Source organism: Pholcus phalangioides, unplaced genomic scaffold, assembly GCF_987345545.1.
Source record: "Pholcus phalangioides strain wild (caught in Gottingen) unplaced genomic scaffold, Ppha-v1.0 ptg000040l_1, whole genome shotgun sequence".
In the NCBI taxonomy this organism is placed as follows: Eukaryota; Metazoa; Arthropoda; class Arachnida; order Araneae; family Pholcidae; genus Pholcus; species Pholcus phalangioides.
This window is the reverse complement of record NW_028301626.1, coordinates 1,416,267-1,443,699: the sequence shown is the minus strand read 5'-3', so window position 1 is coordinate 1,443,699 and position 27,433 is coordinate 1,416,267. Positions and strand designations below refer to the sequence as shown.

At 37.1% G+C, this 27,433-nt stretch overlaps 1 long non-coding RNA gene across 1 annotated transcript in view; it reads left to right on the top strand.

The window, feature by feature from the left end:
* Positions 1 to 2,760: 2,760 nt before the first annotated feature.
* The window catches only part of LOC149065259 (uncharacterized), a 41,811-nt gene continuing 17,138 nt past the window's right edge, over positions 2,761 to 27,433 (top strand). The window contains exons 1-4 of the long non-coding RNA XR_016195644.1: positions 2,761 to 2,877; positions 9,852 to 9,908; positions 24,770 to 24,942; positions 26,191 to 26,781. This is a non-coding gene — a long non-coding RNA (uncharacterized LOC149065259). The remainder of the gene's footprint in view (positions 2,878 to 9,851; positions 9,909 to 24,769; positions 24,943 to 26,190; positions 26,782 to 27,433) is intronic.

The following is a 27,433-nucleotide window of genomic DNA, read 5'->3' as shown; positions in this document are numbered from 1 at the left end:
AATGCTGTTTGGGTTGCGTCATTCCACCCACCCACAAAGGAGACGGACTCTTTATATTATATACATTCTGTGGAAACAATCCATCAGAAAACATTGAGCACGATACAAAAGTAAGGACCTAGTTGGTCACGTGATCATCGTTTCTGCTCCGAGTGCCATAGCCATCGTTCTTATATTACTGGAGAGAGTATGACGTCAGCGACCTCCGCCTTGGCTAAGACGCCTTCATATACGGCGTATTAAGGAGTTCTAGCCATGGCAGGGCTGAGAACGTTGTCCCAACATCTTTCGTCGGAAGATCACGTGACTCAGTGAAAACGCACACAATCCCCCGTTTTTTTTCTCTTGGCATCCACAGGAATTTAAAACAATAAATGAAAGAAATAATTTCAGCATCGATGAGATAATTCCAGAATTAATGACAGAAAAATGACAGAATTAATGAAAGAAAAATTATAGAATCAGTTAAAGCGCTAATTCCAGAATTAATGAAAAAAATTCTAGAATTAATGAAAAAAAAATTCTAGAATTAATGAAAGAAATATTCTAGAATTAATGAAAGAAAAATTCTAGAATTAATGAAAGAGATAATTCAAAAATCAATGAAAGAGGTAATTTCAACATTAATGAAGTGATAATTCCAAAATAATTGAAAGCGATAATTCCAGCATTAATGAAAGAAAAAATTCTAGAATTAGTGAAAGAAAAAATTCTAGAATTAGTGAAAGAAAAAATTCTAGAATTAGTGAAAGAAATAATTTAAGCATTAATGGAAGAGATAATTTAAGCATTAATGAAAGAGATAATTCCAAAATTAATAAGATATAATTTCATAATCAATGAAAGAAATAGTTCCAACACTGATAAAAGAAATAATTTCAGCATTAATGAAAGAAATAATTTAATCTTTCTTATCTTTAGATGAGTTCTCTATCCATTTTTTCAATCTTCATAACCCAACTAAGGGGGGCCTTTGCCCCCCTCCGCCTTTGGCGGCCAACCCCCCCCCCCCACTTCTCTTCACAACATATCTTGTTTATTTCGTCCCACTTCATCAGCGTGCTATGGAAAGGGACGTGTGAAAGAAGCCAATTTTACAATGATAAAGCAACAAAAAACAAATGTGATTCATCAACTTCCCCCAGAAAACTTGCCCATGGGGGTCCCCAGACTCCAATTCGCCGAATTTAAGTGGGACTCAGACTGGATTTATCTCGGGCTACCGAAGTGTTGCAAATTTTACAATGTTAAACAACAAAAATCAATGAGATTCATCAAGGGGCACCCAAAATGAAACCTGTCAACATTTCCATGGGGCCCCGACCTGGAGGCTTGTCGGACATCTCCCCGGTGAGGGGCCACAAAAGTTTTTATCAATTTTACAACAAATGAAATCCAGGGCCCCCCAATACTCAGATTTTTAGTGGGGGACCCAGACTGGATTTATCTCGGGCTTCCGCTGTTGCAAATTTTACAATGTTAAACAACAGAAAAGAATGCGATTCATCCAGGGCCCCCAAAATGAAACCTGTAAACATAGAGGCCCCCGACTTGGAAGATTGTCGGTCATCCCCCGCTGTGAGTGCCATGAAAATTTTTCATTTGTATTCATTTTACCAACGAATAAAATCCAGGGTCCCCGACCAATTACCCGGGACACTAATTCGCATACTTTTAGTGGGCCCTCAGATTGGCTTTATTTTTGGCTACCGATGTTGCAAATTTTACAATGTTAAATAACAAAAAAGAATGAAATTCATTCAGGGCCCCCAAAATGGAACGGGCCCCAGACCCTGAAGCTTGTCGGACATCCCGTGGTGGATGTTAAGTATCATTCACCCCCCACCCCGTCATCAAAAGTTAGCAAATCCGAACCCCTCCATCCATCGATGCTAACGCAATACTTGAATGACCTTCATGCCATTGCCGTCTTAACGCATGGGCCCACCCGGGCACGGCCAGGGTCCTCAGGAGAAGAAGGGCCTCACAAAAATTAGATCCGGTTGAAATTTTCTAGAATTTACAAGGTAGGGCCTCAGAAAAACCACTTGGCCCGGGAAGGGGGGGTGGGCCATGAAGCTCTTAAGACGGCCCTGCTTCATGCATGTATGTATGTAGGCTATGTATATTTTTCTCCCCTCCAAATACTGCAACTGTGGGGCTTCCCAAACTGCTGGGCCCGATGCTACCGCACGTGTCGACCATCCCTAAGGGTGGCTCTGGATCACTGAATATATAGCCAGGACTCTAAAATGGCCACGACATTGTTAAGAAAACCCTGGGTCCGGTGAAGGCGACGCCAACATAAATTGAGGATGTTTCTTTCATTAATTCCCTAAAATTTAAAAAAAAAAAATTCCTAATCTATTTTAATGTTTCATGAATTACGCTTCTATATTAAGCTAAGTCCCCCCCCCCACGTGACTTTCTTCGCCTTTCCCCTCCTCCTGCTCCTTTGGTATAAACAAATTTTAAAAATCCCCGGATCCCGAGGAACGACAATCCACCAATCATAGGGCTTGAAATTTCCCGGTCAGAGAGAGAGCAGACGACTTTTGCCGTGACCTTCGAAAGTGTCACTCACGTAGGTCACGCTTTTGCTCCCTCCTGTTCGTCTTTCATACCTGTATAAACAAATTAGTAAGAGCTCCCGGATGTGAAAGATGGCCCCCCAATGACCAATGAGAAGGCTTGAAGTCTCCCGCCAAATTCCAGCGCGAGAGCAGACGATAGATCGCAACTACTGCGCAGTTGAATTCAGTAGCGTAATCGGTGACGTTGCTGCCTCCGGCAAGTTCTAGTTTGTGTTGTTGTTTCCGAGGAAGATTCAGAGGGAAAATTGATTTTAGAAATTTTTTTTTTGTTCTTCAATTTGTGGTGAGTTTTTAAAGTTAATTTCTAAATTTATTTTGCAAATTCGTGAAATTTATAGAAAACAGTGCTCTGAATATGCAGTCACCATTACCACCATGGCCCCCGCAAAGGGGGGGGGAAAGCTGGACAGAGTTCTAACCCTGGGGCCCGGAACAATTCTCATCATTTTTTGCTTTTCACGCTATAAATTAACTACAGAAGGGGCCCGTGAAAAGTCTGACCGGGGTCCCGCGAAAGATTCCAGCCTGGGGGCCCCTCTCCAGGATGTGGGGCCATGATTACTACACGCGGGCCTCAGTGCGAGAATAAAACGGGACCAGGGCGTCTTGACATTTTTGGGGCCCCCCCGGAAATCTTTGGGGGTATCGGCGTTTTATCCCCCAGTGTTATACATATTTTGGGGACGTTATATACATTTATTTTACAACTTCGGAAGTAATAAAAGAAATGTAGTAAAAACGCCACCTCGTATGTGGTCACCTCTTTTACGGCGAAATAATAATTTACCCCAGTCATGGGCGGAGATGTGGGGGGGGGGAAGCAATGCTCCCCCCCAGCGTCAAGGGTGAAGTAGACTGATGTAATGTATATATGAATTGCCATCATCATCGTGGCGCCCCCCCCCCCAGACTTTCAAGTCTATCTCCGCCTATGACCCCAGTGTATATATAATAAAAGCATGCATTTCAAACCCCTAATTAACGGTCACCACTTTTGCGGACGAACTTTGTCCCGCTGGTGTCCGCAAAAGAGAGGTTTTACTGTTATTCCGAAATTAATGGAAAGAATTTCAGAATTTGAATATTGAGAATTATTGAGCAGAATAATTGAAAGAAATAATTCCAGAATTATTAAATGATATAATCCGCAATGAATGATGGAAATTGAGGATCGATGAAAGAAAAGATTCCAAAATTTATGAAAATTCAGAATTAATGAAACAATTCCACAGATTAATTTTTGAAAGTTTCGGGCAGCCCTAATTGATTCCGGGATATTTGGCACCAGGGCCGCAACTGGGGGTGCAGGTTGGTCTGTTGCCCCGGGCACAGGACTGGAGGGGCGCAAATTTCACTAACCTCTCTTTCAGCATTATGGGAGGCACCAAAATGCGTGCTGGCCCCGGCTGACCAAGCATCTAGTTGCGGCCTTGTTTGGCCCCTCCAACCCACAACTAGAAACAATAAATGAATGTGATCACCAATGGGGCAAACATCAATTTTTGTGATCTCTGGAGTTGAAACATAATCACCAAATTAACCCTTTTCTCATGTTTTTCACTACTATTATCAGGAGTTCTTGGCTTTCTTAAAGTGTGGGACTAGGTGCAACCCCTCCTATCACCCACCCCCTAAGGGCAGCTCTGAGAATATGGCCCTTAAATTGTAAAATTACGGACATATTCAATTGTAAGTAATAATTTCAAGTATTTTGTTAGTTAATTTCTTAAGTATGCATTGTAAAATTGAGGGAAATATTTAGTTAATGGGATGTAACTCTTGCATGTTCAGGATATTCCTTATGGAATAGAAATATCAATTTTCTTTTAAATACTCTGTGATTCTAATTAGAATAGCATTGTATTTTTCTCGCATAAACAAACGAGGCCCTAAAACTTTTAGGGGCTTTCCCCACATCTATTGAACATATAACTTGAACTTGCTAAGCTCCTACAGTTTTTTTCTGATTGATGGTTTTGTGAAAGTTTATCATCATAATTGTTGACCGCAGCAGTACTTTGTAACAATTCCTTGAAGAACCCTGCATTGGGAGAGGCGGGAGAATGAAAGATTTCTAATTTGTGTTTGTTTTGCTAGAGCATGAGATGCATTCTGAAAGCAGAGCCTTCTGATGAAACATTACCACAACCAAGAAATCTGATTTTTTTTTTTTCATCCCCGTCCCCAACTTATATGATTGAACCTTCTGGTTAAATAATGCCAGGATAAAGACATTTTTACATGTTTTGCAACCTTTATCAAAAATTGAAACTAAGCACGTTGAAAACATGTTTTCAAGTGCTCTTCACAAATAGATGCTTTTGAATTAAAACACATTCTAAAGTGAGAATTATTTTAAATTATATATATCTCAAAAAAAAGTTTATTCAGGAATAGGAAGTTTATAATATAGAAACACTTGTCTCTTTCTTGAATGAATCTAATGTGATGTAATTTCCAATTCTAATTGATTTGAAAGATTATTGAAGTGGTGACTACAACTCCTTAACCTTTTGCAACACATAGTTTGATCAAGTCCTACAACACCAGTTGCCACCAACATCTTTGAAATGTCACAAATGGAAAATCTAGAGAGAATTTTTCATTTGGCTATAAACTATTGAGAAATGTTTGAAGTTATAAAAAGATAAAATATGTAATATACTGGTCCTAAAAAATAAATTATTGAAATTACAAATATATTATTTGTGACATGAATGTCGCTCTCCACTTGTTAATACAAGATATACTGAAGACTGGATGTTGTGAAGATATTTATTATTTGAGATGTTAATTTTTTAAAGAAGGAAAAAACATCTCAAATAATAAATATCTTCACAACATCCAGTCTTCAGTATATCTTGTAAATATATTATTGTTTTTAGATAGAAAGTTATCATTTCAAAAATGGACTAGGGACATTTTCACCATTTCATGCATTGCCCGGGCTCTGTCAACAATTGTCAATTTCAACCATTGTCCCGGATTGGAATCTGGATGGTATCGGGTGCTCTATTATGCATATATGTTACAAATGAATTACATGTAATAAAACATTTAAATAAAGAGTTACAAATAGCAAAAATTCTCAGTAGCAGAGATACACAAATATTAAAAAAAAATTAGCAATAAATTTACAAAAATGACAAAGTAGTACTTTGATATCGCCACCAGCTGTTTGTGTATCGTGCAGCTGTTTTGTCTACATTGCAGGTGCTGGCTACTGGGGAACCTGGTCCAACCACTGGGACTTTGGTATGGCCCAGTTGAAAAGACCCTTAGTTCTTAGATTGGGTGAATCTCTTCCAGGTACAGTTACTCCCATAGTCATAAACAATAGATTACCAAGATCTATTGTTTGGCATTCGATCGGGTCCAACATGGTAAACTCTTGAAGTGGTTACACAAGATTGAAATTGGGGGCAACTTGCTGAATCGGATAGAATCGTGGTTACGAGATAGGTTGCAACGAGTTATGGTAAACAGGGAATTCTCTGGTTGGACAGGCATCACAATTGGAGTTCCTCAAGGAAGTGTCCTTGGCCCCATATTTTTTTCACTTTTTATCGATAAACTCTATCAGGGTATCGATGGGATAACTAGCAAATTCGCAGATGATGTGAAGCTAATGGGGGTAATCGGGAATCGAAGTGATAGGGAGTTGTTCCAGACCAACTTAAACAGGATTGCAGCATGGGCAAATGAATGGAGCATGACGTTTAGCGTTGATAAGTGCATGGTAGCTCATTTTGGTTCTCTTAAGAGTTGAATGGCATCATTATCCCGGATGCAACTGAGGTCACCGATTTGGGAATTCTCATTGACGAGTGGCTTAGGTTTTCTGAACATTGTTCAACGGTGGTCAAAAAATCGAATAGAATGCTTGGTCTCCTTTTCAAAAAGTTCTCCTAAAGTCATTCTTCCACTTTTTCAAGGTTTAGTTCGTCCTGGACTGGAGTATGCTGTAAGGTTTTGGAGACCATTCCTACAGAGGGACATAGACTTGGTTGAAGGGGTGCAGAGAAGAGCTACACGTGTCCTTATTGGAACACTGGGCTTGAGTTATGAAGAGAGACTTCACTTTTTTAATATGTTTACATTGGATGAACGCAGATGTCGAGGAGATATGATCAAGTGTTCAAAATTTTCAATGAGATGGATAGAATGGCGGTGTACTAAAAGTTCATGGTCCAATCGACTGCTTTTACAAGGGGACACCAGTATCGATTGGTAAGGGACAATGCAAGGTTATGGTGTCGCATAGAATTTTTCTCTAATAGGGTTATCAATAAATGGAATAGCTTACCCGCGGAGGTAGTAAATTGTAATACAATTGACACATTTAAAAAGAAGTATGATAAACATGTTGAGGTAAATCGAGAAGCTTTCCATACTTAGAATAAGACAACCATGAGTATTCTTTATGGGCATTGTATAATATTTTATCATGTATATATATTGTTTATAATGTTCCTAATTACATTTTTAATTGAGTTGCTTTATTTTTGAAATATGACATCCATATTTGTTATGGGCATCTTTTTCTCAGCCACCTCGCTGGACATTTTACCTGTTGTGGTGTTGTATTTGTATAAGATCAATGAGGTTCTTTTTTTCTTCTTTTTTTTTAATGAGTGGCATGCTTTGATGGATGGGGGGCATTCTGATAGACAACCCAAACAGTCTTATTTATAGTACAAATTATACAATTGAAAGTCATAGATAGCAAGTAGATGGGAGAATTGCAAGTATATATATTTACATGGTTTTTTTTTTAATGTGAGAAGAACCAAGAATGTAAATATATTTTACTGATAAAGCATGTCAAAACAAAAAGTCAGCATCATGTTTTAATGCAGGGATTCAGAAACATCCAAACATCAGAGGCACCCTTCAGAACATATAATACCAATACTGTGCAAGGCCGTCTTAAGAGCATCGTGGGGCCCCGGGCCAAGTGATTTTTCTGAGGCCCTACCAGACAAATTCTTGAAAATTTCAAACATATTTCGTTTTTGTGAGGCCCTTTTTCTCTTGAGGCCCCCGGGCCGTGCCCATGCCTTAAGACAGCACTGATACTGTGTAATTGTTGGTGATGTAACCAACATACATCTATGTGGATTGATAAAGTTTTTTATTCATTTTTTTTGTTGGGTATCAATTTTTATTTAATAGCCACTACTAAAACCAGAGCATATCTGATGCAATTTACTGTTTGCTACCCCCCTACTTCCTCAACCTTTTTTTTTTGTTTTTTGTCTTGTCTCTTTTTTCAGAAATTTTTTCTTCTATCGCTTCCCCCTCCCCCTAACGTAATCGAACCCATAGGATTTTATGTTTATACCTGTAACTTCTACTGCTCCCCCAGAACATTCCAGGGGGTGTTGATGCCCATGTTGGGAATCGCTTCCCTGAGGGGTGAATTGAAGGAATTAAAATGTGCAGGGAAAAATATGGCATCACACAATAGGGCCATAGGAGTATGTTACATCCATATTGTATCCAATGTCATGCATTAGCTTTTAATAACCTTACCTTCATAACTTTTTTTCAGTTCATTTTCAAACTCTGAAATTTTCGTTTTACATGCATTTGAATAAAAAGGTGTAATAGATAAGAAATGTGACTAGAGCCTTTTGAAAAAAATGAACCGCACAAATATCCAACAAACTGAAATAGATGGTAACCATCCATAGTTATGTTTACTGTTAATCACATTCGGGTAATATAAGGGTTTTAATATGTGGGGAAACACCTTACCTGAGCCCCAGAAGTATATTTCTAAAAAAAAAGTATACAGAAGCACGTATACAATAGAACCTCCCATAACGAACACTCATTTGAATATTATGTCAACAGAACTCGATGTATTTTACTGTTTCTTAACAGACACTTCTTGTTAGCAGACAAAATTTTTGGGTGTCTGGTTATTGAGAGGTTCTACTGTAACAAGATAACGAGATATGACACCAATTTGTTTCCAGTGAGGAGAGAAAGCTAAGACTGAAAAGATACCCCTGGTTTAAATGCAGTACTAACCACAACACAAATGTATTTTTTACACCTATCTCATTGCATCGCAATAAACTCTAACCTGCTTATAACAAGGAGCACGTTTTCAGTAAAAATACTTGTTCTATTCGGTCACTCCTTGAATCTGTTTTTGAGTGAAAACAATGAAATTTTGGAAATTAAGTGCAGAAATTGGTTGTAGCAAGCCTGAATGTTGTATCAGATATTAGACGGTTCCCCCCCCCCCCCAATTTTTTGTAGCAACTTCATGATTTACTATGTAGCTGAGATTGCATAGACAGAAATCTACTTCTGCTATTCATTCAATCTTCATGATTTACAGTTAAAATTTTTTGACAGTAAAAACTTTGCGTTTGGGCATTTTTGGATATTTTTCCCAAAAAGTAAAGGCAATACATACATGGGAAAGGAAAATTTTGGAGTTGATTCACATGTTCAACTACATGAAAACATATTTGCATTAGAAGTAAAGTAAGGGCTCAGAAGTTTTTCAAATTCTAATTAGTCATTTTGGGTTTCTTATCTTCATTTTCCATGTTCATTTCTCTTGCTGTTTCCTGCATATTAACAACAAGCTGTAAAGGGGGTGATAGCCTGACAGTGCCGTCTTAACGCATGGGCCCGTGGGCCTCAAGAGAAGAGGGGTCTCACAAAAATGAGATCCGGTTGAAATTTTCTAAGGTTTACCAGGTAGGGCCTTTGAAAAGCCACTTGGCCCGGGGGCCCATGATACTCTTAAGACGGCCCTGTAGCCTGATTGTCAATCAAATGATTCAGCAAAAGACTGTCTTTTGCTGAATCATTTGATTGACAGTCATTCTTCGTCAAAATGTATTATTTCCATGTTACCAAAACTCAGTTTTGTTGTCCTTTCATTTACATACTTTTCATTATTTTTTTTTTCAATTTTTAATCTCTCGTTCCGTGGAAAAAAAATCCCTGCTTTCTATAAATGACAGAATTGCTGTACAATTACCATTGTACCAAACAAAATACATTTATTTGTTCATTGAATTCCAACTCTTGCTGAAAGTGGGCTTGTCATAAGTGGGTCCCACTGTATAACTCATTTGGTTGGTAAACAAAACTGGAGATGCTTTCACATAAATAGTTTATAATCGGATTTGTCTGAGTAAAATCTTTTCCCTTGCATAGCATCTGTTTTGTAAAATATAAAATTTTTTAACTATTGTAGCACCTATACTGTATTTACTTCATTTTCAGATCATTCAAATTCTCAAACCAGCTATAAATTTCCCATCTGAAGATGCATTAGGATACGTAAGTACAGAATCAATTTCAGTATTTTGTGTTTCAAATTTCAAATTCCCACTGAAAATATACTCTACTAGCTATAATACCCGGCGCTGCCCGGATTTTCTTCAATGTGGCTTTTTTGGATCACGTGATATCTCCCTCTATTTTTCTTGAGGGACATACAAACCGTGTCCAAGTTAACCAATATGGCGACCTGCGCGATTCATGAAATAAACAAATATATATATATATGTTCATTTCTACGTTTCTGTGTAAATCTATATTTGTTTATTTCATGAATCGCGCAGGTCGCCATATTGGTTAAATATATATATAATTTCTTTTTTTAAGGGGCGCTAGGTATTTCGATTTCCCCCCCCCCCCCCTGAATTTCAAGTTATCCATCTGTCTGTTCCAGCTTCCAAAAATCCTTAGTTAAATCTGTGGAATTTTTTCGATGCACTTTTCACGGGCTCATAACTCATTTTAAAATATCCTAACCCACATGAATTTATGCAAATAAATATCAAAAAAGACAATATGGAGACATTAATGTTCATACTTGAAAAGATATAAATGAAATCAATGATATTGCTCGAATATCCAACTCAAAAGTATAAGTTTGGCTAATTACTTCGTATTTAATCTCCTGGGCTTCGTATATCTCTAAGCGAACTGAATATTTCAAAAATCGAGAATTCAATACAATTTTTAAAATTATTGATGGGGCGGAAAATCCCACTAATTTCCGCATTTCTACAGTAAAATCGATAATTTTAGCACTGATTTCTATGAGGATCACCCTTTTCCTGACTCTCAAAGCGATGCTGATGATGATTATGACGTCTATTCAAAAAGCCTCATTACTGAGAGTATATTGAAAATGTGGCAAACCATTATAAAGGCATAAACTATATACTAACAGGATTAAAGAAGTGACAAACCGTTGTAAAGGCATATACACCTCTGAAACGCATTGCTAGGGAACCACGGTAACCAAAGTAAACGTTCGGAAAGTGATTGTTGAGGCCCAAAAACCATTGTTGCCGGACAGTTTTTTGCCCGTTTGGGGCATTTGCCCTGGGCTGACGAAATTTTAAAGTAGCCTATCGTTCAAGTCGGGTCCCATTTGGTATATATGCAAAATTTGGCGACGATCGATCTAAAATTGTAGGTTTGTATAGAGAACATACACACACACAGACAGACAAAATCAATTTTATATATATAGATATATACTATAGAGATATGTGAGTCGAATATATTTTCCTGGATGTAAAAATTGGGGAATAATCGAGAATATTTATTTTTATTTTAAATAATTTAAATTTCTTACTAATTTTGTTTATATTGTGAAATATAAATCTGTTTTCATTGCCTGAAACATTTACGACAAAACAATTTTTGGTATAATCGCCCCCCAATGACAACTTTTAGTTCGAGATTATTCGCAGAATATTCTCCTGGTCATGACAGGTTTTAAAAGTTTAGTTATAAAGATTTTTAGAAACCTTTAGATTAAAACCTTGAAAAATTTTCTAAAAATTAGATAAATTTTCAGAAATAAGTTCAAAAAAAAGAAATTAAACCAAAGTTGATTTGATAAAAGAAGCTATTCTTATATGATCACCTTCATTCTAAGAAATAGAACTGTTTTCTTCAATGCGCATAATTTAAATATTCTGTATCATTTGCATTTCTTTAAAAGTTGTGCAAATCAGCCATGTGTTGGTTTAATTTTCTTGCTTTCAAACTTTAATATTGTGTCTATACAAACTTCAATATTCCAGTGTCTACAAACTTCAATATTCCCATCTTCTTAATGGGAAGAGAGACGGAGACAGAATATTCTTAAGACTATTCTCTCAAAGGACTATTATTATAAATTACTAGAGAATATTTTTGAGAATAATTATTCACAAGTTATTTATAGAGATTATTAATTATACATGTTATTACATACATTCTTGTTAATACTCTTTGGAAAGATTTCGGTAACTGAAGAATATTCTCATCAAGGAGAATATTCTCTGGAAGGACTATCATTAATAACTTCAGAATAATTCTTATTTTCTATAAGAATATTCCCCTGTAATTTATGAAAGTAGTCCCCTTCCACACACACACACACACAGAATATTCTCAAGGATATTATATGTAACTATATTATAAATAACAGGATAATATTTTCATCAAGAACTTAAAAGAATATTCTCAAGTTATTTATAATAGTAGTAGTACCAGGGAATATTCTCGAATATTATCCTTGATGAGAATATTTTCTGAAAGATTATTCTCGAGAATTTTACATCTCTAATACTATATATAGACTGTTAGGTACTTACACTTGTGGCACAACTCACTAGGTTGTAAATTGCCCATGGCGATAGACCTGAGTTGTGCTCTGTGTGAAAAAAACGCTTTGTATGCACAAAAATGTGAGTTTATTTTTTCATTTTATAGATATTCTTTTTTTAACCTCCGGGATGTTCAGCCGTGACTTCAAGGATTAACGAGTGAAAAATCTGTTACATTATGTTACAATTTTGACAATTTTCCCCTCATTTGTTAAAAAAATGCTGAAATTCTTCAATTCTGCGCCATTTTGCACAACAAACAAAATTTTCCCTTTAGAAGTTGCGTCACAATAGAAGCTGACTTTTCGATGACTCCATTTGTCCTCCTTGCAATTTTATTTCTTAAGGGTGGTAAATAGAATTCGCTTGAGCCCCCAGGATTTGGCGCCTAAGCTTCAGACAACGTATAAAATAGGGTCAAATTAAATGAATTACTTCTCATCCCCATAACAAAAAAACAAAAATACTTTAATCGCTGTTTCCAGCTATTTTTTCAAAAAAAGTCTACTTTGATTTATTTTCACAAAAAATTCAATCTGAGTACATCTTTTTTAAGCAAAAAAATTTTGATCCTCGCATATTCCCAAGGGATCAGCATGATCCGTCCAGAGAATTTGTTAGTGTTAGTAAACATCCATGCCCGAACCAGGATTTGAACCCATACCTGCACAGCGAGAAGCTAGTTTCCTAACCACCCGACTGCCAGGTGGCAAACTCTTTATTCTACTGTTTTCACTCCATATTTTTAACTGATTTGTCATTGTTACGTGTATTTTATTGTCCAGCATCTGTAACAGATTTTCGGCCCCTTGTTTTGGTTCCAAGTTTTCTATTATTCATTTCTATTATTCTTTCTCTTGATATGCCATTTTTTTTTTACGTCATTCACTGACATGTTTAGTGTTTAATGGAAAATGGTTTCCAGCTGTGCATTAATTAAAATTACTTTGTCTGGACCATGGTCATAATTGGTTTGAAAGGTATTTGATGTAAGATTTCAGCAAAGCTTATTTAGGCAGACAAGCAGAGGTAAAAAAATGCACAAAACTTTAGATAAGTGGTAGACACTCTGATAATGAAAATAATAATGTAACAAGCTAGCATCCCTCGCAGCTGCGGCAACCATTTTTGTCACATAATTATCATATTCTGTATACCGGGGCATTGAGATCTAGTTTATAGCCGATTCCAAAACGGTCAGTTCTAGAAGACGGTGATCGCCCCTTTCAAGATCTGAATACTATGAGAAACATTGGTCTATCATAAAATACGAGATGATCTAACAAACCTGTGAAATAATTTTTTTTCAACGATCATCCCACGCAGGCTAAAGCGCTTTTAGATAGAGAAGTTATACCGACAGCCAGGGGCTTTCATATCTGGGAATGTGGTTTACCTAGGTCATTATTTGCTATGGACACCCAAGTTACAATTCTTCACGGGTCCCTTTATTAAAGAAATATATAATAGCCCCTGTGCAATCATGTGAAGGAGTAGGGAAGGCTTGAGACAAAATTCCCACCTGCGCAAGACATCGTTTTGGTGACTGTCTAAGCCACATGAGTAAAATTTTCGGAGAGAAACTTTTTGTATATACCACGAGTAATATGGTGAGAGATCAGGGGCGGATCTAGAGCTTGCTGTTGGGAGGGGTGTTTTTTCTCCGTACATTGTGGATAGGGGTGACCATACGTTATTATACAGTGTTTGTTGAAAGCAATCTTTTCTGCACTTGACACTATGGAGTACAGAAATCTAATAAAAATAATAAATCTTACAAGAAGCTATTTAAACCTTATGCCTGCTGAAAATTCAACCTAGCAAAACAGACATTACGAACTGTATTAACTTAGATTTAACATTAAATTAAATTAACAGCAGAATGGCTAAGAGTTTTTCAGTTTCAATTTTATTTTTTGTGACCAATTATATTTAACTATAATAAATTGTTTTTTAAAACAATTTTGTGACTAAATGAAAAAAAATTATTTTTCTATTTTATTTGAATTTAAGAGTGTTGCGGGTTGAAGAAAGGGACGACTTCTCAAAATAGAACTGTGGCTACCTATATTTTATATTGTGATAACGTAATCTTAAACGTCAAACTATGTCGACAAATGTATGGTATTTTTATGTCGGATGATATTGGGTAAATATAGTTCGACATAAGATTCTCTACCTCAAATTATACAGACAAATAAAGAGCATTTTTACATCGAACGATATTGATAAATGATGTCGGGTCAGATATAGTTTGACATTAGATTCTCAATGTTGAACTATATAGACAGATGCATGCCATTTTTAAGTAGAATGATATCAGTAAACAGACATCAAACGGTATCAAAATCTATACGTCGTTCTATATCGATGTGTTACTGGGGTGGGGTACAGGATGTGGAAAATGTGAGGGAGTGACAAAAAGTGAGGAAATAACGTGTAAAGTACTTGCTAAAAAGAAAGAAGAGGTCTCTCTCTCGGATAATAGATTAAAGAATGACAATTCCCATGATCTGGTATTTAGAGTTCTGCATAAAATATAGTGAAATCTATATATATATATTAATAGGAATTATGTTGCTTCTTGATATAACTATATATCATGTGCCATCAAATTTATGCTGCTGTTGGAAACTTTTCTAAATCAATGTTCTTAATATCATCAAAAAAAAGGGAAAAATGGAGTACAAGATTTTTTTATAGCATTGAAAACTGTTATTTTAACACTCTCTGAAATGTGTTTTTTATTTCATACAACCTCTATTTGGTGGTCACCTCTACACAGGGCCGGACTTGGCGGGGTGCAAAGGGTGCAGTCGCACCGGCCGCCAAATTTCAGGGGCCGTAATTTTTCCGAACGAAACCCTTTCCTTTTTCAGCAGATGTTTTGAAAATTTGATTAAAATTTAACTTTTTCCCCATTAAGCTACTATTGATTGTGAAAGGTTGCTTTCAGTTTAAAACCTTAATTCTTTTTTAAGTATTTTTAGTGTTATTAGGTATGACATTAGCTTATTTTAAAGGGGGAAAAGAGTGTATGCGGAGGGGGGAGGGGTCGCATTCTTCACCCCTGAAATATAAGAATATGAAGAATAACAGGGCTACATTAACCAAGGAAAAAAACATGATTAGGGCATCAAACAAAAAGGGGCACCAGAAAAGAAATCTAGTAATTTTTCCCCTTGAAAACCTCCCCTCTCGTTGGAGTTACCATCTGGTTTTATAGTATGAACATCTCTAGATGATGACTGCCCCGTAGCGAGGCAATTTCGACACTTCTCCGGAGTGTTAATTGCATGCCTTCCTCGGAACTGTCATGCAGGGCCTATCTTAGACTTAGTGGCGCCCGGTGCAAAAACAGTCAACGCCCCCCACCATCCCTCATGTTGTGTTTTCTTTAACACTTTGTTAGCCGAGTGGATAACACATGGGTATTTATTTTGATGAGTATTTATTATTACGTTAGACTTAGATAGATTACATACATATAGATAGGAAGAATTTATAAAGCGGAAAGAGCAGAACATTTAGACATCTTGTCTACTTGATGTCCGAGGTGGAACTCTCTAGTTCCCCTTACACAACACTAGGTGGCGTTGTATGTTCTTATCAGTTTAGTTCTTTTAGTCATTTCTTATAAGGACACCACATTCCTCCCCGCTAATTTAAAGATCCAACTGGACAGGAGCTTTCCTGGTTCGTTGGGAACGTCGCAAAGGAACGGGAGTACTGGACATCGCTGGTGGCTTGCTCGACGTCGCTGGTGCCTTAGCTGGTGTTGGTAGATCGCTACTGATCTCTGCCGGAGTTGTCTGTTCTTCTGGAGCAATCTGTACTTCGGAGTCAGCAGCGACAGGAGTTGATGAAAGTTTGCCTGGAACTCGGGGTATCACCAAGCTTGGCTGGACTTGATTGCCAGCTGCTCTCATCTGGTCGATGTGACGTCGGAAGAGAGTTCCATTTACATCTACAGTGTAGTGCAGAACTCTGTCTTTGTTGAGAACAGTTCCGAACTTCCACTTGTTATTGGCGGATCTGTAATCTCGCACAGCCACACGATCTCCTGGCTCGAAAGTTCGGTCATAGAAGTCTGTGACCTCATTTCTGATCCTTTCTTGAACCCTGTTCTTGATATTTGGCAAGACTAGGTCTATCCTAGTTCGGATTTCTCTTTTTAGGAATAACATTCCTGGGCTTTGCATGGTAGTCGCATTTGGCGCTTTTCTGTAATTCAACAGAAACGTGCTCACTTTTTGGTAGATGTTTCCGGGAAATCTTTGCATCGCCCGAAGGGATTGTTTTAAGGTGTGAACGTATCTCTCTGCCTGCCCGTTGCTTGATGGTTTGAAGGGAGCACACGTTTTGTGCTTTATTCCATTATTCCTCATGAATATTTCAAACTCGTGTGATGTGAACTGAGGACCATTGTCACTCACTAACACTAAAGGCAGTCCAAATCGAGAGAAACAGTCCCGTAGGCATTCAACTGTCTTGAACGTGTTTGTTGATTTCATCGGGTATACTTCCATCCATTTAGAATGAGCATCGACTACGATCAAAAACATATGCTCGAATATGGGACCTGCGAAATCTACGTGAATTCTCTCCCACGGAGCACTCGGGTATTCCCAATGGTGTACCCTTGCTTTCACCGGATCGGACTTGAATCTGGAGCAATCTGGACAGTTTTTAGCAGCTTTTTCTATGTCGCTATCAATGTCCCTCCAGTAGACGTAGGATCGAGCAATTGCTTTCATTTTAACAATGCCCAGATGGCCTTGATGGAGTTCATCAAGAATTTGATTTCTAAATTTCTTCGGAATAAAAACTCTTTGGCCATGCATTATACATCCGTCCTGCAAGGTATACTCGGCTTCCTTCCCTCCTAAAGGTTCACCGAATTTCAATTTCCTCAGCAATGGACCCAACTCGTCATCATTTTGTGTCTCTTTTGCTAAATGTTGAGCTTTCACTGGTAGTGTTTCGATTTGATTCAACTGGAAGAGTTCTATGTCATCCTTGACAACTAAGTCTTCCGACCTTAAAGGTAATCGTGAAAGACAATCTACATTACCATGGTTCTGTGTGTTACGATAGATGATATCGAATTGATATGCTTGTAAGATTAAGGCATAATGCAGAAGTCGAGTAGCCGTCAACACTGGTAGACCTTTCTTCGAGCTGAATATCGCTACCAAAGGCTTGTGATCTGTTATGAGAGTAAATCTTCGGCCTTTCAAGTAAAGCATAAATTTCTTTACTGCCCAGATAATTGCCAAAGCTTCTTTGTCAATCTGGGAGTATCTCTGTTCCGTTTTTGTCAGCGTACGAGAAGCGAAGGCAATTGGTCTTTCTGTTCCATCTGGTAAGACATGTGATAGAACTGTTCCTATTCCCACTGGAGAAGCATCCGAAGCAAGAGTAAGAGGTAGTGTAGGATCATAGTGCATCAAGATTCGCTTTGAGCAAATTTCCTTTTTGATCTTTTTGAATGCAGTCTCACACTTTTTAGACCAACGCCACGGAACGTCCTTTTTTGTCAGCTCATTGAGAGGATAGGCAATGGTTGCCAGATTAGGGCAAAATTTCCAGTAGAAATTTACCATGCCCAGAAAAATTTTTATTTCCTGAACGTTTTTCGGTGCGGGAACTTTCAAAATTGCTTCAGTTTTCTCATTTGTTTCACTTAGGCCATTTTCATCAATTTTGTGACCTAAGAAATTTATTTCTTTTTGAAAAAATGTGCTCTTTTTCAAATTTAACTTCAGCCCATGCTCCTGACATTTTTTGAAAAATTTTTCCAAAGCCCTGAGATGCGACTCGTCATTTGTTCCGGTCACTCTGGCGTCATCCATAAAAACTTTTACACCATCTATTCCTTGGAATAGCCCATCAATGTACCTCTGCCATATTGCTGGAGCTGCATTTAGGCCGTACATCAATCTTTTACAGGCGTATAACCCCTTATGAGTGTTTATGGTTAGGAGTCGTTGACTGTCAGGGTGCACTTTCATTTGCAAATATGCATGACTGAAATCCAATTTTGAAAATCGTTTACCCCCATTTAAACATGAGAATATTTCCTCAAACGTTGGTAAGGGATGCTGAGGCACCTCTAGCTTAGGATTTAATGTGACAGAATAATCTGCACATAACCTTATGGATCCGTCTGGTTTCACCACGGGAACAACTGGTGTAGCCCAATCTGAAGTTTCAACTCGCTCGATAATGCCTTCTCTTTCAAGCCGGTCTATTTCTTTTTCAACCCGGTCTTTTAATGCGAAGGGCACAGTTCTCGCTCTACGAAACTCTGGGGTAACATTTGGTTTTAGCTTTAGTTCCACTTCATGGTTATTTATCTCACCCAATTTGTTGTCGAAAATTTCTTTATAATCGTCCAACAATTTTTTGAGATCCATGTCATTAGCGGTCCTCACAGCCTTAAGAGAGTTCCAGTCTAGATTGATTTTGTATAGCCATTCACGGCCAAAAATCGTGTCTAAATTTTCCCTCACCAAATATAAGTTCAAGTGCAACTTTTGTTTTCCGTACTCCACTTTCACAGTGACATATCCCGCTGGGACAATTTTTTCTCCATTGTATGTCCGGAATACTAAATTCGTAGGTTGAACTTTTTTCTTCGAGATTTTTCTGAATCTCTGTAAGCTCGTTACTGATACTGTTCCACCCGTATCAACTTCCACATACTCACTGGTTTATTGTCTATGTTGACAGTAACCATCATCGGAGGCTTTTTCGGCTCTTCACTCAATACCCAATCTAACCCAAACATGGAAACGTCATTTTTGTTTTCCTCAACTGAAATCTGTTTCTGTTTGTTAGGTGCCGATTGAGTCTTCTTTGCCGCGTAGCAGGCTTTTTCTATATGCCCGATTTTTTTACAGAAGCGACATTTGCTAGCAATAAATCTGCAGGAGTCTTTATCGTGATTTGTCCCTGTGCATCGTATACACGGCGGATATTTGACAGCGGCGGCAGAGTAGTTTCTGTTTTGTGTGGGCAGTTTCGTTTTCCTCTTCCCCGCTTTCACTACCTTCAATTCTGCCGGCTTCCCGATAATCTCATTCGCCCCCTGAACAGCTTTCTCCATCGCCAGCGCGATCTTTATTGTTTTGTCTAGCTCGATGTCGTCTTCCTCAAATAAACGATCGAGGATCGCTCTATCTCGGAGCCCACTGACGAAAACATCCCGAAGCATGGTGTTCAACATCTGTTGTTTATAATCGCACGCGATTGCGAGATGTCGCAATTTGGCTATATACGAACTGATGCTTTCGCCTTCGTTCTGCTTTCTGTTTATAAACATGTGCCTACTCGGTATAATCAATGCTTTAGGATTCAAATGGTTCTTCAAAACATTCTTTAAAATGGCGAATTCTTTCTCCGCTGGATTTTCCGGAGACAATAAATTTTTTAACAAGTTGTAGAGCTTTGCAGAAATGCTCGAAATTAAGACCTTAGCACGTTTTTCTTCTGGGACATTTTGAATGTCTAAAAATGCCTCGAAACGTTCTATAAACGAATCGAAAGTCTCTGAAGCTTCATCATATTTATCAAACGAAACCGTCACTTTTTGGTTTGTTGACGTTGAGCCTCGTTGCTCTTTGAGAGCTTCCATTAGAGCTTGATTCTGTCTTATTAACTCTTCAACTAAATTTTCCATCGTCAGAGATGTATGAAAAACTTTTTCTCCTACCTTTTGCAGTCTTCGAGTAAATACTCTATCCAACTTTTAAGATGGGCCTCGTCACCACTTGTTGTGTTTTCTTTAACACTTTGTTAGCCGAGTGGATAACACATGGGTATTTATTTTGATGAGTATTTATTATTATGTTAGACTTAGATAGATTACATACATATAGATAGGAAGAATTTATAAAGCGGAAAGAGCAGAACATTTAGACATCTTGTCTACTTGATGTCCGAGGTGGAACTCTCTAGTTCCCCTTACACAACACTAGGTGGCGTTGTATGTTCTTATCAGTTTAGTTCTTTTAGTCATTTCTTATAAGGACACCACACCTCAGGCGAAAATCCAGATTGTGCCTGAGGCAATTTCTGCTAATCGTTACTGTGCCGTAAAATACGGGACAGATTCATTCTATATTATCAGACTTTTGGTGTGGTGATCATCTACATCCTCCCCACACACCTCTTGGTTGAATATTAAGGCACGAAGAAGTCTGAAAAACTTCTAGAATGGGATTACTGCTATTTAACTTGTAAACAAGCAAAAAACCCCAACTTGTGTGATTTAATAAAGAGATTTAAAAACATTAAAAAGCAAAACGTCACACATTTATGCAGGATACTCATCACAGGATCTATCTATGAATTTCTTATTGTGGATCGAAGTTGCATGAGAAGTCTTTGAAGTGGCTTTAGTGCTGATAAAAATAAAGTTGTATATAATACAACTTTATTTTTTTTTCCAAGAGAGATTTCATTAGTTATAATTACGTTAAAAATTTATTAACAAAAACATATTTTTTAAATATTTATAGATTGGGCTAGATGCCTGTACAAAAATTGACATTTTCTCAACAAAACAGTGTTAAACAACCACCCCCCTCCCTCCCTCTTCCTTGAGAGCGATTTTACACGTAGACTTACCTACAAAATGACTTTCTTCAAGATGATTGAAATTCTTACAAATCTTACAGAAAACTAATATGACAAAAATTAAAATCGAAAATTTCACTAGGATCACCAGATTTTCATTTCGATCAAATTTGTATTGAGGTTTTCGGTCCTTCTTTAAAGTCGGAAAAAAAATCATTGAATTTCCAACATACGTTCCTCATTAGTTTTTTGAAAGGAAAAGACGTCTTTTTAGAGTGGCGTTGTGGCCACACCTTGCCAAGGAGCCTTCACCGGGTATCTGGAACAAGATCCATGAAACTCGGAAAAGATGTTCAGTTGTGTATATGTACGGTTTGTTAAAATTTTCTTCACACATACATATGTTGCACTCTACCCAAGTGGGACCTATATTTGGGCCCCCTGACCTCCCCAACTAAAAAAAATTGTTTCAATCGCTTTGTTTTGATGCGTTCAAAGGAACAGCGATATCTATGTCATAACATATGTTGTTTCTTTTGGCCTTTTACCTTGGATTTCCTCCTTGAGCTGACAGAAATCGCACATTTCCCCTAACTTTTTTTCACCCCATCTTATACTCAGACTTGGCGACCCCTTCTACAGCGGGCACAAATAATTTTTAAATTTTTTTTTTTTTTTTGCCCTTTCACTTCGGATTTCACGCCCTTCTAGAGCACACCCAGTGCCACCAAGCTGCCCGTGGCTGAACTAATTAGGAAAGTCTGGCCAGTGATCGGGAGGCACTAAAGTGCATGGGTTTTCTCGTGTGAGCACATTTTTGTTTCTCGCACAGGTAGAACGAGACCCAAGTGCAGATCCCTATTTAAAATGGTCAGTTAATCATACGTTTTAATTCCTTTGTTTTTAAAAAAATTTTCCCCCGAAATACTGTACTGTCGATTCGATTCTGCGTTTTTAATAAAAGTAATCCAAGTCGGAAAAAAAGAGGCACGAGAAAGGCCTCTGGCTCAATTTTTCCCACATCACATTCAATTCATGTAAAGGCGCGTATACACTAACGATCCGATCTTGAAACGCACGACCCCCTGCAGCGGTTCTAATCCGCTCGTGGGTACACAAACTTCCTTTGTGTTCGTAGAAAAAAAACAATTCCAGGTGGGTCCGGTGAAAACAGCTCAAGAATCGTTCACAACACCGTACAATTTACTGAACAACCAGTTGCGAATGCTTTTATTGCATGATCTGCTCGCTAGTGTATGCGCGCGTTTATACTCTTCCCCCCCCCCAACACAGGAAAACACTTTTGCTCTCGTTAGTAGAAAAATTGTGTGACCGAGGGCGATTCATTCCATTATTTTTATTTTTTACTGCACAACAGAAGAGAAATCGCGTCTCCCCCCAAATCCCCTGCAGGGGTAAACGAAAAGAGCTCGAGAGAGTGTGTATTTTTATCTGACCAGAATCGCTATGTACTGTACGTATATAGTGCACTACCCATCGATTATTTTGTATTCGAAAAATAACCGTGATATTATATACACTCAAACCTTTTTCTTTTTTAATAGTTTTTTTTATAAATACGTATCTTAAAAGTATTTTTCTAGTAATGTATATTTAACGCGTTTCAGCGCCCCTTCTCATTTGGCACCCGGTGCAATCGCACTGGTCGCACTGCCCTAAGACCGTCCCTGCTGTCATGTCACGATGTTTCCCTAAGGAGACTTGAGAACTTTTTAGCAGTTTCCAGCCATAAAAACCCCATCTGAATTATTTTCTCATATATTCCGGAAGATGGATATACTTGTACAATGTGTAAATTCTAAATTTTGATAATTTTTACTACTGAATTTCCGAAAAAAAAATAAGATTTTTCTTCTGATTTTTTTTCTCAATGATTTTTATTCATCTAGTACAGTACCAACAAAAGATATATTTTGTCTCATGAATAGTGTCCATGCATAGAAACATTTAACAGCACAAAGGTCCAAAAATTTAGGATGTAGGCTGCATTGCTTACAGTCCCGGTAGTTCATTTTCTGATAAGACAATGTGTTTGCCTACTATTAAATAAATTTTATCTGAGGTTTAGGCATAGGCGGAGATAGACATGAACGGTGGGGGGGGGGCATGATGACGACACCAATTTATTATATTCATAGATCAGTCGGCTCAGTCATTGGCACTGGGGAGGAGAGAGCATTACCCCGCCATGCCCCCCCCCCCCCCCCGTGTCTCCACCCATGAGTTTAGGCTGTTTGCAACTAGTATTGTTAATATTCGACAGCCTATACTAGAGCATCTTGTTGAATATTCAAATTTTGAGATTGCAATCTTCAATTTTATTTGTGGCAAGAAACTCCTTGTTTTTAAACAAGTAATAACATTGAAGAGCTCATATACATTGATTCCCACTTGCAGCGTTTTCCAAAAAATCATCATGAAAAACGTTGCAAGAGAAAAAATGCTTTAAGTGGGAAATTTCAATAAGTGTTAATAAAAGTTAGTATGATTTATTTTCGTAATCCTAAGCGAGAAAGTTTTCTCAAGTGGGAACGTTAAGCTGAATATGCTGTAGTAATTTTACATTAACCTACATTTTCAAATACAGTTCTAGCGTGTTTAAAAATATTTTTATTTGTGTGAATTCCAGTACTTTATTTCTTTACTTCTGTTAATTTACATTTTTTAAACAAAAACAGCAATAAAAGATTTGAAAAAATGATCAAAGTTATCGAATCAAGCCCGTAGCCAGAAATTTAGTTCGAGGGGGGAGGAAGGCACTTTCATTTCAAGGAAGACCAAAATGATAGAACAATAGATTTGGCCATCCTTTTTTTCTTTTTTGGTCATTTTCTCACATTTCGGGGGGGGGGGCAGAACCCCCAAAGTCCCCCCCCCCGCTATGGCTTTGTATCAAATTGCAACATTTATTTGATAAATATGATGAAACGCTTCAAAAGTACGTCAGAAATGTATGCCTGTTCAATATGATTCGAACCGAAGCAGGTAGGACATGCTAATTATCATTAATAAATTTTGCCAAATTAATGAAAATGCAATTTCCTCTCAATGGGTTGTTTGATTACTAGAGCCTGGATTTCCAAAATTCTTTAAATGCATTTTTTGCCTGTTTTCAAGCTTTTCTATAAAAATGTCTTTTTGGATTTTTTTTTCTGCCATAAATGCCTATTTTACCATAGTTTGAAATTTATTCGTGCATTTCAGAGGCCATAATATACAAAGCTTGGACAGTTTGAGCATTGAGAACAAAAGAAATGTTTTAAAAAATTGTTCCAACTCTTGGTGTTAATTTTTATCAGAAAGTACCCTGAAACAAACCCTCCATTTCAGCTCCATTTAAATGCGATAAAGGAACACAGTGATGTGACCTCAAGGTACTGGAGTAGCATAATAGTGACTAGCGACGAAAACAATTGTATTGTTTGTTTTACACCTCACATACTCGAGGCACGAGACAAAGAATAGAAAGAGGTTATTCAACGAGATGCGGGAGTCGAATAAACATGTTTGTTTTCACCTCGATCTGCTGATTTTGGTCCGTTCTCCTTTTTTTTCCTTCCTTTTACGTAGGGGTCATCATCATCAAACTCTTACATTACTACATTTCGTAACCGCTCCGGCAATTTTCTATATAGTCTTCTACTATGCGCACGTCTCTTCCTCCACCCCCTATGCATTTTTACTTCCTAGTCGCAACTTCCGTACTGCTTAACCTATTCGCTCCATTATAATTACAGCTAAAGTGATCTGAGAGAGGGAACTTAGTGTTGCATGAGTTAACTTTACTTTGACTGGATGGTGTCAGCATATGTCCCCCCCCCTCCACCATCCTGCAGCAGCATCCCCAGGCTGGGATATTTGGCGGGTCTCCTTGTCAGATGTTTCACAGGCCCTAAAGTAATTTGCTTCTGATGTTCTTTTTAGCTGGATTTGAACCCGTGGACTTTGACATCAACCATCATAGTGGAAGATGAGCATCTTACCTCTGTGCCGTTCGGGTGCTAAATAGCAGGGCTGAACAAATCCCAGATGCCGGGCTGACTAGAAAATCTGTTTTGACACTTGGAATTTTATATACATCATTGCTAAAATGAAGTGTAAGTACGAGACAATTTTTCTTTGATTTCATAAAAATGTGTCTTCCAACTTGAGAATGGGTCATAAAGTCCTGGAAAAGTAAAAAAAAAAAAAAAAACATTACTAGGACTGTTTTTGTTGGGGAAAAACATGTTTCGCTCTTAACAAATTTGGCTGGCACCTAATTTTTTTAATTTGTCCAGCCCTGGGGATAACACAACTTTTATCAAGATGCACATTGCAACACCAGCAAAGCAGCTACTGAACAACCATTTTGACAATAACAAATTGACACCACACCTGGCCGTCATATTCACCTGACAGGTGAACGCTACTATAACCCTTGCAACTTTCGGCTTTATAGATATTCCAAAATATTATGTTCAGTGGTTGGATTGCAAACTGTGCTGAATTGAAAGCACATTCACATCGTTACCATGACGTAAGCCTACTCTGATCTGTTGTTAAACAAGCACTTCTGTTCTTCCACCTCACAACCAGAACGCAGTGGACAACATATTTAACATTTCTTGTGTAAGTTGTAGTTGTTTGTTTAAATGACTTAATTTTTGTTATGTTTCCATGAATTACGAAATTGACATGTTTATTGCATTATCATTTTGCCTTGACTGGCTATCATATCCATTCTGCCAGCAAATTTCCTACGTGGTAGATGAGTACAGTGTCGTCTATTTTACATTTTGAAATATTTTTCCTGCCATACAAAATTCCATTGCCTCAGGAACATTCATGCAAATTTTCTAGTCATTCTGACCAGTGGTATTTTAGTGTTTTCAAATTAGAACTTTAGTTATCACCCTATATATCGTAAATCATTGCTAATTAATCTGCATTAATTATATTTCATTAAACATGTATTTGCCTAGTTTTTATCGTAATTAAGACGCTATTTTGCAAAACCTAAGTGTGGGTACTAAAAAAAAAGTAACTGAAGAAAACATCTTTATTATATATGGTTAATAATAACATTGATAATTCTCACACAAACAAAATATTTCCTTGAGTTAAGTTATAAAATAACTAAATTTCAAAAGATGGTTTTTATTAAAATGTAAGAAATATTTATAGATTAAGTAATATGGGAATTGTGTTAATTACATTAATAAACATTTTATTTTGATTATTAGAAGTTTGAATGATTTCTCAGAAATTTTGTTTTGGTGTAAATGCTATTAAAACCCAAAAATCCGGTTTTTTGGTTTTTCCACCAACCCTGGCTGTAACACATTTACACATTTTATTTTCAGGTTTTTCGAATTCACAAACCATCTGCGAATTGTCATCCAAAAGATGAGAGGAGATCATATCTCATTACAATTATGTATGTGCTATATAATGAATTTATGTTGTGTTATGTCCCATGTTTTGTGAAAGAAATAGATGTGTGCATGATCTTAGTCTTGTGATTTATGTGGTTTTGTTTTTGTTTGCAGTCATGTGTGAAAAAGATGGATGTGTGTGTTGTCCTTGTCTTGTGATTTGTGTTTTTTGTGTTGTGATGTCTTGTGTTGTGTGAAAGGGATGAATGTGTGTGTTGTCCTTGTCTTGTGATTTGTGTTTTTTGTGTTGTGATGTCTTGTGTTGTGTGAAAGGGATGGATGCCTGTGTTTTCTTGTGATTTGTGTTTTTTGGTATATATTTTTTTTGGTGCCATTTCTCACATTATTTTCTTTCTATTTGTCAAATACCATCGAGTTGCTGAGGAAAAATTTTGGTATGAAAGTTCTCATCTTTTATTCGTCGGAGAGTTGAAGATATTTGATAACAAAGTGCAAGCATATCATTATTCATCACTGTGGTTCTAAAAGTTTTTTAATTAGGATATTCATAACGGCTGGGTAAGTAGTATTTATGGAATCTGATAACACATTTTTGAATGACATTGTTCAATATTTTTTTTTTTGCCCTTCTCTTTGTTGTTTTAAATGTCTTGGAATTCTGTGATTTCTTAGTTATGAATAGAGCCCAGGTTATATGCATTTGCATATTTTTGCTTTTTTAGCATCGATCCATATAAATGCATGAAATTAAAGAATTTTCAGAATAAGTGTATATTTTTGAAGGTTTTATTGAAGCTTAATCAGTTTTTTTAATTTTTCAAAATAGCATTACTCATAATATTTACTTAATATTGTTTATTTTGTCCTGCTGGTGGGATTAAAATGATAGAGATTTTTGCAATATTTTGTCAATAACAAATTGTTAAATCTCACTTGCAGGGGAAAAAACCATGTTATAAAAATATTGATTTAAATTACATTTTTGAGCAATATATTTTGAAAAACTATAAAAAACAGTGATTGAGCTTCAATAAACCTTCAAAAATATGCACTTATTCTGAGAATTCTGATTTTATGCATTTATGTGTATTAATGTTAAAACAGTAGGGTCATAACTAGGACTTTTTAAGCCCAGGGCAAACATGATTTTGCTACCAGGACTGCAACTAGATATTGTCACCGAAGGCAAGCCAGAATTTTGACATCCTTT